Source organism: Corvus brachyrhynchos, unplaced genomic scaffold (assembly GCF_000691975.1).
Source record: "Corvus brachyrhynchos isolate BGI_N302 unplaced genomic scaffold, ASM69197v1 scaffold21, whole genome shotgun sequence".
NCBI classification, from domain to species: domain Eukaryota; kingdom Metazoa; phylum Chordata; class Aves; order Passeriformes; family Corvidae; genus Corvus; species Corvus brachyrhynchos.
This window is the reverse complement of record NW_008236924.1, coordinates 2,245,943-2,258,258: the sequence shown is the minus strand read 5'-3', so window position 1 is coordinate 2,258,258 and position 12,316 is coordinate 2,245,943. Positions and strand designations below refer to the sequence as shown.

Here is a 12,316-nt window from a genome sequence, read left to right as displayed (position 1 = left end):
GAGACCACCTCTTGTCTCCTGTGCCCAGAAAAACCTTCGTTTGAGGAGGTTAAAATACATAATTGATCTCTAGCTGATAGAATGTCACATGCTCATCACCATCATTAATGTTTCTGGTATTTGTCCTCAGTTCTTGCAGCCAGCAAGACAGTGGCTGCAGACTGTGTGTGTATGTGCACGTGAATTATACACGTTTAAAAGGCAACCTGCATTGCTGTTACCATTTAGCACAACCTGCCTAATTCACAGCAGCCCTTACTTGATGCCTTTTTTATTCAATGCAAGCCTCTCCCAGCCTCTTCCCTCATCACAGCAACCACGCGACTCTGCTTCTGCCCGGAAAGGTTCATCTGGAAGTCCCAGCATGTCCCGCAGCCCCAGGGACACATCTATGCAATCCCTGCAGGAGACCCGTCAGCATGACAAGGCACTGAAGACGTAGCCCCCAGCTGCTGATGCGTGGAGAAGGATGAAAAGCTGATTTCACTGTTGGAAGGAAAGAAGAAAGTGAGAAACAAACGTGAGCTCAGCACAACATTTGGAAGGGCAACAGCGTCAGGGCTCTGGTGGATCCATAGAGGGAGTCCCAGGCTGTCAGGGATGCTCCACTGAGACCATCTCGGCTCTCTGCATCCCTTGGTACCCAACCTCTTGGCAAAGAGAGTACCCTCCTGTGCCACAGCCTCAGGAATCATGAGCAGTTATCCCAAATCATTCAAGAACTTGGCCAGTAAAATTCCAAAAGGAAGTTTAAATATAACTCCAGTGAGCTGTCTGCTGGCCTGGCTGCCTGGCTGGCTCAGTACCTCAACTGCAGTAACCCAGGCCACACCCTGTGCTCTGTATGGCCCAGTCCGTGATGTGCCAGGCGTCCCTGCGCTCCTCATGAGTGTGACTTGGGAGCTGCACAACCCCCAGCCAGTCTCCCACCTACACCCTCTCTAGGAGCAGCTCCTTGGGTGGGGAGCACAGTGGGGTGAGGAAGGTGGCTGCAGCCAGGGGAGCTGCAGCCCAGTGGTGTCCCTCACCTGTCCCCCAGCCAGTGTGCAGCATTCCAGTTCGGTCCCTTTGGGACGCTGCTCTGCTGCCACGTGAGCGGGAAGGAGCCCGCGGTGGCCAAGAGCCAAACTGGCTCCAGAGCTGCCAGGCAGGAGGGAGCTGGGCGAGTCTCACCCTCATGCTGTGCCCAGCCAGGCCAAACCCCGGCAGGGTTTCAGTGCTAGAAAATAAATGCACAAGCGAGGGGGGAGAGAGGGAAGTGTCCATGCAAGCTTCCTGCATCAGCCGTAGGGAGCATCACCTTGGCAGGTCAGCTCTCAAACACCCCATCCTTCATGGGAAGGGAAGCTGAGTGTGCACCACCTCCAGCTGGTGTAAACACACCGGCCATGTCTCTCCCCTTGGTCTCCTCACCTCTGTTGGACCCATCTTCCCCTGCTCTGCCCAGCATCCACGGCACTTGGATATTCTGCTCCTCCCTCCAGGGGCTTGCTGAGAAGCAGCCAAGGAGTCTCCACATTTCTGCAGGAAGTAATCCATCTCTGCTTTCCCCAAATTCAATGAAAGCACCTGACCAGCATCCCCAGTCCTGCTTCTCCACCTCATCCTTCACCCCAGATGTGTCCCTGTGCCTGCCCAGACCACATCAAGCAGCTCTGGGTGCTGCCTCCCAGCCCTGTGCTGGCCCTGCGCAGGCTCCGAGGAAGCAGTCTCCAGGGAAACTCCTCTGCTGAGCAGTGATTTGGGCAGGAGCTCCCCACCTCCCTTGCTCCGTGTACAACAGCTTATTTATTTCTCCCCGACTGAAGCGTGGCTTGCATATTTATCACAGACAGCTGGCTGCTTTGGTGCTGGCCTGCAGGTTTAAAGATGCTTTGATGGTAGCCATTAATGTCTCTGAGCATCTCTGGGTCTTGCTTGGCTGGAATATCCCCAGCTTAATTTCTGCTGGTCTGGCAAGCTCACCTAGGGTCCCAACCTTCCCTTTGGGAACAGCTTTAGTTCAGTGGCGTGGAGCAAGGCTGTGCATGGCAAGGAGCACAAAGCAGCCAATGTGACTGATACGCTCCTTAACTTCACCATCCTGTTTGGCTGGTAGTTCAGCCCCTTTCTCAGGTTCTACTTTCCTAATTTTGTCCAGCGCTGTGGCAACGAGGTCACCGTTAAAAGTGTTTCCTGCAGTTTCACCTTTGCTCTAGTCTGGTGCCAAATGCCGATCAGCGTCTGCAGCACACTCCTGATCACACCTCTTCTCCCTGCATCCAGGGGCTGTGCAGACCTCGCAGTCAGCTCAGATTTGAAGTGTGCTTCCCAAGGGAATTTTCTCTGCCCAGCACCTCCAGACCAGTTTGCCTGCTGCCAGCGCTGGTCACGCTGTTCCCTGGTGAGATGCCCAAGCTTTACACGTGGATGGCAGAATATTAAGGCTCAGGCATCTTTAATGCTTTGCAAAAGAGAAAGAGGATTTTGCCAAGGCAAGTCCAAGCTTCCTATCCTGAGTCATATGCTTTAACTTATTTATGTGGTTGTTATTGCTCCATGAACCCTGCCAGGCAAAAACATTGTCAGGGACAATGCACACAAGGCTGGGCTGACTTTCCTGCAGCAGCCCTGCAGTGTTGCCCTCCAACAAACCCCGCTGCCCCTGAGGGGTGTCAAAGTCCTGCTCCCAAAGGACTTGCAAATGCAGCCTGACCATCCAACTGCTGGTGCCCATAGGGAAAAGCTTTTCAAAGAACACCCAGAGCTCATTCCTAGAAGGGAAACATCTTCTCTTTGAGAGGGTGGTATGCTGGTGCAGAACCATTATCAGGACTCCGGGCCAGCATTTACAACTCTGAGACTGAAATGGGAATTTTCAATTTCAGGAAACCTGACTGTTTCCCATTGAAAAATACTCAGCTTGCCCTGAAGTTGCTCATCAGGATAATCTGACCCAACCTTTTCAGTCTGGGTGAGATTCTTTCCCACAAGGCAGTGGAAACCCAAATTCCAGTCCCGGTTTGCTGTCCCACTGGTGAGTGGGGCTGAGGGCAGGCTGCCAGCAAATCCCTGACACCGTGCCATGGCAAGTGCCTCCCAACCCCAGCAGACACCTATTAGTGGCACATTGTGGCCACCACAAAGGACTCGAGTACTTTTAAAATAAAACACCCAAACCTTTTATTCTACTACTCAAAATACTCACATTTCAAGCTGCTTTAGCTCAGAACCAGAAGAAAGTGCCCATTCCTGCATGTTTCTGCCAGAGAGACTTCCAACGTCCCATTGTTTAACCCAGATTTTAGCCTCTCCTTGCTCTGTGTTTTTAACCCCAGAGCTCCCACCCCTGATCTGGAGTGAGGGACCGTGTACTAAAGCACAACACGCAGCCTCTTCTCCACTTCTGCTGCCAGGGCCCAGGGGTGAGAACACACTGAGTGCTCCCAGACAGTCCCACAAGCTTTTTCTATCTGCAGCCATGTGATGCACAGAGATGGAAGACACTCCCTGGCTCTGAGATTAATTCACTTTTGGACCATTCTAGCAAAGCATATGAAAGATCAGCATGAAGAGTGAGCACATTCCCACCAATAAGTAATTTTCAACCTGCATAATAAAACAGCAGACGCTAACGAGTTCCATTACATGCCCATTAAAAAGTGCTTTCACTTAGCAGGACTCCACAGCCCAGGGGCTGGGGCTCAGTGGTTTGATGCCAAAGCCACTGTGCTCTCAGGGCACTCGTGCCATGCATGGGGTAGGAACCAACTCCTGGAGTCGCCAGCCCCTCGCTGCTTCCACCCATCCTCTGCACACTGGGAAGTGGTGCTGCAGATGTGTTCGTGCCTGAGAGTGCACCCCATGGGTTTTCCTGGTGTTAGGAAGTTAGATTGAAATGTGAGCAAATATCCTGTAATTAAAAGTCTGAAGTCTGCCATGGAGTTTTTGCATGTTTTTAATAAGCGGATTGGAGGGAGGGATATCGAATGATACATAACTGCTTCTACCATCCCAACTCTTCCCTCCAAAAGCCACAGTTCTTGTAGGACTCCCCCAAAGCCAATAAATAACCTTGACTGCTTGAGAAAAATTCCCCCATTTCCTAGTTATTGATGACATGGGCTTTTGAAAGCAATATGTCCTCTAGAGCACAATTTCTCACTTTGTATATTTTGCTGGAGATATATTAGCCCAAGGTTTCTTATGTCCCCTAAACTACTTCCATTTCCAGGAGCTCGTGAAAACATGACATAAGCTGACCACTGAGCCTGATATTTTCTCTGAAGGATATTTACCCTCCATGCCACCCCTCTACCATCAGGAATTTCAGCAGAAATATTTCAGACACTTCTACAAAGAGAAAGGAGATATAAGACCTCTACATCCTTGTTCAAGATGCCTTAAACTCTGCTTGCTTCAGATGCGATGTCCTGCATCCTTCCCAGGTCCCAACCACCTACAGCAGTGCTGGAGGTCCCTGACTCAGCTCGCCCAAGGATGTGCCATTCCTATGGAGAAACAAAGCATGCTGGCAATGTGCTGTGATTCCCAGGAATTTGTGTTTCCCTGCCATCAGCTCCTTGCACCAGCACTGGCCAGGGTCATACATCTTTCTGCCTTGTGCTTGATGTGCAGGGAGGCACCAGCCAGCAGCTACTCTGCAGAGCTCAATTAATTCAAGCAGTGGCAGCTTGTGCAGGTGCCCTAAAAGCTCCCAAAGACTCAAGGTGAGAATCAATAAGATTGATGGGTGGAATTGCTGGGATATTTTCCTCTAAGCACCTAAGGATAATTAACAGCCAAAATGCTTGGAGTCAACCACCAAAGTTATGAAATACTAAATCAGAGGCAGCTCCCAGCAGCTTCGCTTGCTCCCTTTGCAGGTTGTACATTTGTGATGAAGCCATCAGCCATGCATGGCCGCAAATTCTCTCTTTTCCCGTGGGACTTCTGCTCCTTTCAGGGGCTGGCAGTTATTTAAATACTGTTTTACCCCTCTGCAGTCAAAGCAAAGCCCTGGGCTTTGCCATTCAAATCCTGGCCTGACCCACAGCACAAGGATTTCACTGCCAGGTGTTTCCCTGGCAGGCAGCACGCTGGGATCTGTGCGTTGCACCAGTAGGTACAGATCCAGTGGGTGCTGTTCTCCTCCTCGGATAGCCAGGGGACTGAAAACTGGTGAGAAGTTAAAATCATTTTGCTCTTTTGTGTGCAAGAGTTCAGACTTCTGCTCCCCCACTTTTGAGGGCACTGGGCATCCTACCCCAAATGCTTTCCTTCCCACTTTTGCAGCCACATCGACTCTGGTGCCAGGCACAAGCAGCCAGCAGCCTGGACTCCAACAGGCGTCCTGGGGGTACCAGAGGAGGTGGAACCAGGCAGGAACCCCATCAAGAGCCAGTCTGCAGTGGTGGGGCTGAGCTGCCTGCCCAGCTGTCCCACACAGAGTTCAGGTCTCCTCCTGTGACCCGCAGCAGAGGGTCAGCACACACCCACTCCCTGTCCAGCCGGTCCTGGCTGCCTGCCCTGAGCACCAGCCATCACACCATGAGTGACAAAGGACCCCAGGAGGGTACAGCACATCTCTGTGTCCAAAAGCTGCACCGTGCACGTAAGCAAAGGGGCTGGAGCAGGGCCAGCTCCATGCCTGACTCCACCTGACCCCCAGGCATGACTAAATGAGCCTCCTTTAATTTTGGGATGTGCTGTGTGGGCCTGTTGTGCTCCTGGTATCACGAAGTTCTTCCTCCACTGCATATGTTTCTGCTCCCATTCCATTGCAGGGAAGCTTCAGTTTTCAGGTTTTCCTGCCTTTCCTCCCCACGCTGTGACTTGGGAGGGCTCCATCCTGCACAGATGCTCCCCGTGCAGCCAGCACAGCTCTCCCGTGCACCCAGCACCCAGGGAGCATGGAGGGGACATGGCTCCATGCTCTGAGCATCCCCTCCCCTGGGGCTCTGCCTCGAGCCAGGCCCTCCGGCTGTGACTCCCACTCAGCCTTGCCAGCTTTGTGTTTGCTTTCCCAAATATTTTGCTGGTGCAAAGGAAACATCAGCCTGCTGAATCATGAGCTAAGCCACCTCCACCTTCGAGCTGAAGCCCATGAAGTGGGAGAGACGATAAATTAGAAGCAAAGCAACGCCAAAGCGTAGAGCAACATACACCAGTCCTCTTCGCCCCCTGGCAGTCTGTCCTGGTGCCACCAAGTGAAGCTGGGACAGTCCCCGTAGCCAGGATGCTGGCATTGCCACTGCACCCACCACAGCCTCCTGATAACACCCTGTCAGCAGCTAATCAGCGAGTCAGAGGTAAAAGGGCTTCAGCAAAGTGCAGTGCCAGCACCCAGCCGTGGCTACTGCTGTACAAGCATGGCCTGTGGGACACAGGCAGGGGGATTAAGAGATCTGTGTCAGCAGTGGGCTTGTGTACACAAACACGGCAGCTAAAAGGGCTCGTGTCCATGCTTTGTCCCCAGGGAGGTCAGTGGGGATGGAAAAGGGTCGTGGAGGGCTGGACATGCAGTGTCTGTGTCAGTCCTCTCAGCCAGAGGAGGAACAGGGCTGGGGATGGCAGAGTGAGATTGGCCTCAGGCAAGGGGACTGTACCCCAGCTCCCCTCCCCGCAGAGACCCAGCCTGGGGATGGCAGATAATGCTGTAGTGCCTGGAAGGTTGCAAGGAACTCCCTGGCTCTGTAGTGGCCCTCAGGAGGGCTGGAGAACCTCACCTGGTTCTGGAGATGGGAGCAAAGGAAAGGAATTGTTCCACCAGTGGTTTTAAAAAGCCCGGAGCTGTTGCTGTAGGAAAGAGTCATCGAGGTCAGCAGCTGCAATGGCATTAACCAGAGTATCTCTAAGTAACCCCAGGATATAGCTTGTCTGCTTTCCCAGCTCCAGGGGGCAAGCAAGACTATGGGATGCTCATGGACATGCTCCTGTAAAGCTTCCAGGAAGATCTTGAATCCATAGACCACAGAGAGCCAGTGGACCAGGAGCCCAGGCTTCAAGATACTGTATTTTATGAATTTATATATTTCCCCTTGCCTCTTCTGTCCCTGTGCTTCCCAATGAGCTCCTGAGGTCCTTGACAGCCGAACAAGCAACAAGGGGAAAAGAGACTAACCTCAGGGACCTGAAATATCCTCTGCCTCCAATGCTGTCAGGGGAAATTAATGTGGGATGAGAAGTTTAATTGCAAATCTGGGGATGCAGTGGCCATGTTCTGCATCAATGAATTCATTTCTACAATTACATCAAGCAATATCAATTACATCCAGTGATTGAGGAAGTCCTGAGGATGTTAGGTGATGGAGATTGATGCAGGAGTGACAATGACTGACCAGCTCCAGCCACATTTGGTGAAAGAATCTCAGGCCAGAAGTGCAGAATTTGCAGGTGGATTTTGTTATATTTTGGCTGCCCAGTTTGGCGGTGATACAAGAGCTTTCCCTTGTCTGGTGAGAGGAACAGTGCTGACCTGTAAGGGAGTCTGTCCTCCTGCCAGGCTTGTTGTTAGACTTTGAAGTCAAATCATGAGCAAAATAAATGTGAAGTCGTGAGCAGTCAGAGCCAGGATTTCTCGCCTGTGTTTCAGTCTGTTCAATTTTCATGCTTCTCAGCTAACACTGTTTGTTCCTAAACACATTTTCATCCGACAGCAAGCAAGGCCAGGACTTCAGAGTGGAAACAACAGGAGCCAGAGAGGAGTTTATCCTCTTCAGAGAGAGACATTGTTCAGGTTGTCTCCATCCTCAGAAAAAGAACAAGGAGAAAAGCACATATTGCCCCTCTCCAGCCCACCAAGTTACTTAAGCTCCTGTTCCCACAGTGAAATCTTGCCTCTGTTTCAGTACAGCCAGCACAAGGTCAGCACAGTTCCACCTCAAGGTGGTCTTTCCAGCTTTCCAGAAACCCTTGACAGCAATTTCTGTCCTAAACCAAGATCACCCTGTAAGTCTGCCCAGCAGGAGAGACATCTTTACTCTTGGAACGGGATTTTTTTGAGCTTGCTTCCAGTCTACAGCCTTATCTTATTATTTTGTAATTCCTCTCCTAAAGATGCAAAACCAAAGCTCGTGCCAAACCAAAACATCCCTGCAGTTTATCCGAGCAGGGAGGAGCATGTGATGGTGGCCCAGAGCCTGGAGCAGGATGGCAGCTGGAGCCTGGAGAGCAGCTAGGGATGGTTAATGCTAGTGGGCCACAAGACCTCCCCAGGACGACACGACACAAAACCCACGTTAGTGGCTGCTTTTGACTTTCTCTCCTGCCTGGTGGGATGGGGACACCAGAGAGGGGAAACCCCAGGGCAGTGTCCCTGCACACACATCCCTCCCTCCCTGCACCTGCCAAATCCAGCCCCATTCCTCCTCCCAGCAGGTCCTGAGGTGGTTTTGCCTGAACACTCCCTGTGGCAGGCAGGAGCCATCCTGCTCCGCGTGGCACTGCTGTTCCTGTGCCAGCACTGGCCGTCTCTGCAGCTGTACTGTCTAAGCTGTTAATTTAATAATTAACTTTAGCGAGCCTCATTAAGGCACCTCCTGCCTTTCTCCACATGGTGATGGCGTGTTATGGTCACTGATAATCCCAGCCAAGGCCGGGGCACTGAGCTGCTGCTGCTGTGAGGCACTGGGGCATGCTGTCTGCTTCATCCTCAAACACAGACATGTCCTCCCAGGGTCCTCAGCATTTCTCCTCCTCCCCACACTCTCTGGGGGCTAAACACTTCCATGTTGTCCCCTTTCCAAGCAGGGGGTCCACTGACAGATGCAGTGCAATTGCTTTTTGAGGACTGTTTGGGATGGCAGTGGAAGATGAATCCATGGAGTTCCCCAAGTGCTGCTGTTTGGGATGCTTTGCCTACTGAAGCTGTTCTCTTTGTAATCCCTCTAGTGTCCTGCTTACTTGTGTGGTAGCCCAAACACCAGGAAAACTCCCAGGAAATTGCAGTGAGGTTGGCTGCTCACATTTAAACTTTTTCTAACACACTTTTGTCGCATCTTGAAGGTCTGCTGGCTACTGGAGGGCAATCCTGCCCATTCATCCCACTCCCAGGGACAGGACAGGGTTTGGAGGCAGCTCCTGAGCTGCACCTGTCCCAGGAGCAGCTGCTGGTGTTTGGGGGTTTGCAATGCCAGCACCAGAGCAATCAGGATCTGTCCTTCCCTGGAAGAACCAGTTCCCCAGGTAGCAGCAAATGGGACTTTCCCTTGGGCAGAGGCCAGGGACCCTGTCCTGCTCAGCAGGGCTCTGCAGATAGGCAGGCTGCAAGGCGTGCAGTTCACATGAGGAGGGGAGATAGCACAGCCGGGCTCCGAGCACTCGGAGAGGCCAGAGGGATGGAGTGAGCCAGCAGGGCTTTGCCCATGATAAAAGCTTCAGCACCCCTGTGTGTAATCAGGAGAGGGCAGCCCCAGCTCTTAACTGCATCTGTGGTGAGCCAGGCTGGGTGGGGTGACACAGGCAGCCAGGATGGCAGTGCCGGAGATAACTCGGTGTGCCAGGAGACAGAGCCGGCAAGGGAGAGAGGGGCTGCCTCTGACAGGGAGGATTTCCCACCGTGGCAGGTGCCAGTGCAGCCCAAGAAGTTGTGCAGCTGTGAAGTTGTGAAGCTGGGCTTCCCTGCATGGTCAGTCCTTTGGGAACTGGCAGTGCCATTCTCGTGCCCTCTCCCTCACCCTGGGCCTCTGCAGTGGAAATTCCCCCATCCCTGCTTCCAGGGAGAGGTGATCCAGGGAGTAAAAGGGAGATATTTGAGGTTGGCTCAGCACCATCTGAGGGCTGCAGATCCTCCATCACCAGCATCCCCATCCCCAACCACCTCCTGTCCTGCTCAGAAGCACATACAAGCTCAGAGACTCTCTCCTTGCTTGCAGCAGTTTTCATGTGCCTCTGTGGCCACATTTGGGCTTCCTAAAATCATATGGCTCCAAATCAGGACCTGGTCCCAGCTTTGCAGCCCACACCATGACTCTCAGGACAGCTTGATCCCATTCCTGTGCCCACGCTCCTGGCAGGAGCTGCTCCACCAGCCAGGGATCTGTGCTCTCAAAACAGAGTTTTTTCCTCTCCCTGTTTTTAATTTATTCCTTTTTTGACCAAGCAGGGTGTTAGAGGAGCATGGCAGTCTGGGGAGGATGCTCCCAGCTCCCTGGCAGGGGTTACAGTTCCTTCCCCCTCTATTTCTTTGAGGATAGCACAGCCCCAAGCCTCCATCCAGCTGATGTTGCAGCTCTGGGCACTTGCCAGCCCTGCCCCGTGACTCAACAAAACCACCTGACCCTGTAAACAGGCACCCCAGAGCACCCCAAGGATGAAGGGGGGTGTCCTTGGCCCCCTCCCAGCATTGCACCGGAGCCAAGTGAGAGCTTTGGTTGGTGCCTTGGCCAGCCATGCTCTGCCGTGGGTTCTGGCTGAGCTCCCAGCAGGTGGTAGGTGCCATGGAAAACCCACTGAAAACCTGTTTATGGCTCCCGCAGCCTTGTGCTGTGCTTTTTTGTTTTCTGTTTTGTTTTCCAGAGAGTATTTGGAGGTGAGAGGAGGTTCCCCCTCTCCCTGGTCCCCGGGGCTCTCTCTTGAGAGGCATTAGAAAATCGGTGCAGTGGGAATTGCTTATCCTTTCCGGGAGGCATGAGACCCCAGGATGGTGCAGGCACAGAGATGTTTGAACTGTCACCGTGCCCAGCAGGGCCCTGCCAAGGTCACGGTGGAAGCTTTGGAGTGGTTGAGGATGGGGAGCAGCACAGAGCCAGCTTCAATTTGCCTGGGGGCTTCCCCTTTCCTGCTGGGAAAGGAGCCAGGGCACGGCACAGTCAGCAGAGGAGCTCCTCGCGCCGCAAGGAAAATCGGCTTGGAAGGAAAAACTGCTGCTGGCTCGTTCCAGGACGGACCGGGGAGCGGGGGAGCCCCGGGATCAGGGAAGTCCGGGGATGAGGGGAGCCCCGGGAGCGCAGCGCAGCCCCGGCTCGGCTCTGCTGCCATCTGCCGCCGGCAGCCCGGCCCGGGGGGAGCCCGGAACGCTGCTCAGCCCTTCTTCCAAAAACCGTGAAAACAAACCCTTTCTCTCTTTCCAAAGGGAAACACTTGTCCTGCGGGAACAAAGGATTTGCTTGAAAAGTAGCTGCCCGGGGCAGGAAAGCAGAAAGCCTCCTCCTGCCTGGCTTCATCCCAGAAATACATCCCAGGAACACGCTGGGACGTTTGCAAGGTGTCCTCAGCACAGTACGGGTTGATACGCCCTGGCTCTGGCTGGGGCATCCCCGAGATAAGATCTCAGCTCCCAGAGCCGGCATCCCGCGGCTCCGGTGCCAGGCCAAGCAGCAGCGCTCTGCCAGAGCCTGCGTGTGCAGAGAGATGCAAATACCCGCTTGTGCAACAAATAAATCCCATTTTCCAAGGGTTCCCAAAAGAGGCGATTTTTTGTTTCTGCGTCCTCTGCTCTCAGGGCCAGTGAGCGCCAATTCCTCCCCCTCATTTCCCCAAATTTCAGCTCTACAGACAACACAGCTGCTTCCAACCCCAGCTACACCTGGAGGGCTGGGTTGGCAGAATCCCGAGGTGAAAAAGCCCAGAGGTTCCGTGCTCTTTGCAAATTTGGAGATAGTTTAAGGTAACAGTTCCTAAACCCTGCTGCTCCCTGTGGTGCCTTGCAATCCTCAGGGATGGGAGAGCCAAACTCCCCAAACAGCAAGAGCCCAGCTGGGAGAATGCGCTTACAGGGCTGTGGGTTAAGTCACCCCACGACGCCCTTCGCCCAGAGTCCTGTCTCTGAGCCCCGCTGCCCCTTTGGGTCCCGCTGAGCCGGGAGAAGAGTCCCAGGAGTGCCAAATATCTCCGTGTCCCACCGCCAGCAGCCAGATTTGAGGCTCCTGCCGCGGGATCGGAGGTTTCCAGTCGGTTACGCCGAGTGTCCAGGGGGTGGCACATGTGGACTGCGGCTCCACTCCGGGCTTGGCCCGATTCCGCTCTCCTGGGTCCCGTCCTGGGGATGCTGCCGGCCAGGTGACGGTCACCTGTGAGAGGGAAATCCCTATAGCACGGTGAACGCACGCATCCTGCATCGCTCCTTTGAGTTGTTCCCACTGCGGGTGCGCAGGGAGGCAGATGGAGCTGCAGACAGGCCGGGATAACCCTCTTGGCCATCAGCTCCCGTCACGAACGGGTCTGGCACTGCCCTGTGCTGCTCTGCAGAGCCCTCTCCGGGGATCCTGCCTCCCCACCATTCCCTGAGCAGGGATGCACTATGGGATGCACTTGCTGCCAGCCTGCCTGCGCTCCCTGTGCCATGGGAGCTGTCCCCATCCTGCCCAACACAGCACTTTGAGATGCCAGGATCATG

General features: G+C 53.7%; 1 long non-coding RNA gene across 1 annotated transcript; it reads right to left on the bottom strand.

Annotated features, from left to right (window-relative positions):
- Window positions 1–255: 255 nt before the first annotated feature.
- LOC108445152 lies at window positions 256–1,709 on the bottom strand. Its single transcript, XR_001859899.1, has 2 exons — window positions 1,414–1,709; window positions 256–486 (listed from the first exon to the last, which is right to left on the bottom strand). It is a non-coding gene; the product is annotated as an uncharacterized LOC108445152 (long non-coding RNA).
- Between the last annotated feature and the right edge of the window lie 10,607 nt (window positions 1,710–12,316).